General features: G+C 51.3%; 1 pseudogene across 1 annotated transcript; it reads right to left on the bottom strand.

The window, feature by feature from the left end:
- Nucleotides 1-1,420: 1,420 nt before the first annotated feature.
- Nucleotides 1,421-4,038, bottom strand: LOC306796713 (growth arrest-specific protein 1-like; annotated as a pseudogene). The gene has a single exon. The product of its transcript is annotated as a growth arrest-specific protein 1-like (transcript).
- Nucleotides 4,039-4,600: the final 562 nt, after the last annotated feature.

Here is a 4,600-nt window from a genome sequence, read left to right as displayed (position 1 = left end):
CCCCGGGTCACTCCCACTTTGGAGCGGTGGAGCGAAGTGTGTGTGGGGGGGGGGGGGGGGGGCGGAGTAGTCGGGGGGGTTTGTTAGACATGTTGAATCAAGATAATTTAGAAAATGGGCTCCAGCACAGTGCTGCCTCTGTGTTTCCCTCCACACATTCGACTCTTGTTTGTTTTGATTTTGCTCCCAGAATCAGGGTGGGAGAGGGGGGGGGGGGGGTGATTATGTTGGAGGACTTTAAAATGCATGGCAATGGTTAAGACAGATTGGACCAAAACAACAATCCAACTAAACTGGAGGGAGTCCTGCTATTACTGCAGCCCAAGGGCCGCTTTGTCTTTCTCTATCTCGCCGGTTCGTTTTTTTACGACACAGTTGGACGGTTGGAAGCTCCGGAGGATTCCTGTGGTTAGCGAGAAAATCAGGAGACGCTGTGCGGAAGTCATCTCCGGGCTCGAAGATGTTGAGATTTGGCACCTGTAACCCAAGTCACAAACTTGTAATCCCCCGTCACGTGTAGGTCTATTTAGTCCCGCAATCCTGGGGGGGGGGGGGGGGCATCCTGATGAATACGAGGTCATAGAAACGGGTCTTTTTGTTTTGTGTCAAGGAACAGGAAAGAGTTTGACATCGGAGGCAGGTTTAACAGAATTAGTTCCTTCTCGTCCTGCTAAACACCTTTTTTCTCTCGGGTCGTGAATGTTTTACTCTCGATGCTGCACGTTTGCACCTTTTGGACGTGACTAAAGTGACATTCGCAGAGCAGGTGTACACCTCACACCTGGATGCTAAATGCCTCTTTTTTTACGATCTGTTAATGACTTGTAAATACCAAAGCGAGTGTGGAGCAAGCCCCACATGGCTGCTTGCTCTGAAACAGTTGGTTCACGAGAGGTTTTGGTCATTAATACTAAAAAATAAAATAAAAAGTCCTTCTGATACACCGACTCAATTGGATCAACTCACGAGTTTTATTTACTTTCCCTCTGCCCTCTTCTAAAAATCATGGCAGTTTAATTGCAACTTGAGCCTAAATTTGATAGAATCCTGAATTGTCTTTTTTTGCTTCAATGGAGATGGAGCTCGACACTTTAAATTCCTCACCAGGTTTCAGTTACACTGACCTCATCCCTTAAACATCAGACGGGAAGACCTTCTGTGCTCACTTGTCTCGAGAATGACATTTTCAGACCGTAACCTCTGCTTTTGAGGCTTTCAGACACTGTTTATCAGACCGTACAAAGTAATCTAATATGGTATACGTATTACTGCACTCAGAGGAAAACCAACTGATCTTTCTACTTCCTCTCTGGATCTCTCTCTCTCTGTGGACGAATCACATCACAACACCACTTTAGCTCATAAACATTTTATTATAAAACGCAAATCATTTTCTTCGCGTGCGCACAAAACCCCCGGAGCTACGTTTGTGTGTCCGTGCTGAGTCGAAGTGACTGCGTTGGCTTACTTATAACTGCATATAACTGTCAAACACGTACACATGCTTCATATTCTAGCTTCATAATTTAACGTTCAGCAACATTCTTCGAGACGTCGTGACAGAACAAAAACAAGAGAAACATTCGCTTTGACACAACTTCAAGTGGCGACGACACAAATCAGCGGCTTCGTCACAAGTGATCGTTGCCGACAAAAACTTTGTGTTTTTGCGTTCCCTTTTTTGACAAATCGGCCTAAAACAGTGGACGAAAAGAGCGGGGCTGAAAGGCTGCTGGTTGGAATCTCTGGGCTATCGGTGTGGACCTCGGGTAACACCAGCAGCAGGTATGTCGACCTTTTGGCACCAGCAGCAGTCAGCTGTTTCCTGGCTGAGCTTCAGTGTGAGAGCAGTGATAAAGACGGGGGTCTTTTTGAAGGCGTGAAAGCGGGCAGGCGGTGGAGAAGAGGAAGAGGGGGTAGGTGGCTGTCTCAGGAAAAGTTCAATAAAACAATCTCACGTGGGGGGGGGGGGCAGACGGCGTGGCCCGGAAGAGGTTCTTCAGTTCATTTCAGTACTTGATCCCACAACCCTCGCCTCGTCCTTCGACTGCTGCTCCAACAAATATTTGAAGTGCGGTCGCTGCGACAATGCAGAGAGCCCCCCCCTTTGAAATGGAGAGCAGAGCAAACAGAGACCCGGGACGGGTCCAATGTTTGTCCAAGGTCTTAATAAAGCCACACTCCCAAGTACCATTGAAACCAACCAAACAAACAGGGAGCTACTTAAAGGCACTCCACTCAGCAACAAGGTCCGCCGTGGTTCACTTCCTCTCATCGTCACCTGGAACTACTTTGTTTTGCCGAAAGGCTTCGACAAAAAAAAAAAAAAAAAAAAAAAAAAGAGTACACTTTCGCTCAGAGGGAGATGTGCTCGAAGACAAATTACTATTCAAATTATACGGTGATGGGAAGCACGCGCAAATCACTACTGTCGCCCTGCAACTAAAATGGAATGGCAGCGAGGCCTTGAGGGTGTGTAAAATAGCTCTCCCTTATCCGGCAGACCTGAGTTCGAGTCCATACCGAAGCGTCTCTAAATCAAGTCACTGATTCCATCCCAACTCCAGCTGGACTCTTGGCTCTCAGGAGGGGGGTTTCTCTCGCTCTCATAAATCCAATAAATGTTTCATTGTCTCAGTACAATATCCTTGCTAGAGGAACAAACAGGAGCGTCATGTAGCCGGGCAACCTCTGTGAAACAGAGGAATGATCGGAAAACTCCTCCTCTCTGTCACCTTTAGGGTCATAGTCTTCATCCTCGTACAGGTCCTCCACATCCGGCTGGTCTGAAATAACCATTGTGGTCCCCTATGGAGCAAAGTTTGCTCATGTTCTCCTTCACCACCTCGCAGAAGGGCCTCTCCACCCCGTCGCAAACGCAGCGGTTCAGCAGGCGCGCCGTTCGGGATGAACAGCATCTGCTGGATGGTGGCCTTGCACTTGGACGAGCAATTCCGCCCGTTGAACAGCTGCCCGCAGTATGACAGGTAGGCCGCGAGGGAGGCGTGGCAGTCGCCGTCCTCCTCGCAGCGCTGCCGGGCCTCCATGCAGCCGATGCCGCCGGCGTCCGCTCGGGTGCCGGCGGGGGAGGCACGGCTCCACGGCGCGCTTGGGCGCCGAGGCACTCCATGTCCCGCGCGCAGTCGCAGGTCTCTAGGTCCGGCCCGCTGCGGGTGTGATTGAGCCGGATCAGCGCGTTGATGCAGTGGCTCGGACACTGCCTCCTCGTGCCCCTGATGTTCCCCTCACAGGCCGCCAGGTACTGGCCGTACGCGAGGTTGCCACTCGGGCTCCTCGTGGCACCGCAGGAGCGCCTGCCAGCAGATGAGCTGGGCATCCAAGGCCACCAGCACCCAGGGGAGAAGTGCCAGGGCGCCGCACCAGCATCTCATGCTTGGGATGGAGGTCTAGCTCGGCGACGTGCTCTTTCTCCACCAGCGCATTAGGACAGGGACAAGGCGGGCTTCACACTCGGACACGCGGACTGGAGTTCATGACACGCGATGCGTTCTGCGAGCAAGCGGTTCGTTACCAAGTCAGTCGAACAAAAGCACACTCGGTCCGTTATTAATGATCCACAAGATCAAGAAGATAAGTTTGCCTCCTCCCGGGGAGCTTTGCAGCGAGGGAAGTCAGGATCTGACTCAGGGAAATCACCACGCGTGGCTGCAAAAAAAAAAGGAGAGAGAAAAAGTAATTCCGGGAAAAACACGTCCGTTCATAAGTGGGCGACCATTCTCCACAACTGCAGCCCCTCGCTCCGTGCCACCGCGGCGCAGATCTCACCATCCAAAGTTACCGCAACACTCTCTAAACCGCAGCTTTTCTCCGCGACTCGGTTTGTAGACCCAAACTCATCTTTCTCGCCATCGCCGGTCGCGACTCCTCTTTTCCTCGTAGCTTCCAACATCCATCCACGCATTCCCACGTTGTTGTTTTTTAAACTGTTTAGCTGGAAGAGGTTTCTGTCTGTCGCATTTTGTCCCGCTATGTGCGTCTTTGTCCCTCTTCTCGCTGCTACGCTTCACGGTCCACCGAGCACTTTTTCCCCACAACACCCCTCCTTCTGCCGAAAGAAAGAAAAGTTTTCCTTCCCCCCCCCCCTCCCTGTCCTCTCTCTCTGTCTCTCTCATTGAACAATCCTGGCCACCGATTGGTCGTCGTTGAGGAGTCAGCCGTGGGACTCGTTTCCATGCGTGCAGCAGCAGCACAGCTCCTCTACATGAAGAGATAGACTGGATCAAAACAAATAATGTTCAGGATGTTCCTTGCATGAAACCCAGGACGCGTTTGGTCCCCTCTCCACTTGCAGCAATAACACAAGTTTAAAAAGGGGGGGGGGGGGGGGCTTGCCACAAAACGCATTCCTTTGCAAGAAGCCTCACATCTGCAACTTCACGGCTCCATATTTTCAGCGCGCGGAAAAAACCAAAACAAATCGGATCCCCTCCACAAAGTGCCTTCGGCCGTTGAGAGTTTTTCACTGTAAAAAGTGCTCGTTATACAGTCGCTCTCCCCCCCTCCCCGCCTCTCATTCTGCAGGTTTTTAGCCCCGATTGATAGAAGAGAATGAGGGGGGGGGGGGGGGCGGTAGTATTTT

This window comes from Melanostigma gelatinosum (genome assembly GCF_949748355.1).
Source record: "Melanostigma gelatinosum genome assembly, chromosome: 2".
NCBI lineage: Eukaryota > Metazoa > Chordata > Actinopteri > Perciformes > Zoarcidae > Melanostigma > Melanostigma gelatinosum.
Note: the sequence above shows the minus strand (reverse complement) of the source record. Positions and strands in the feature narration are given on the sequence as shown.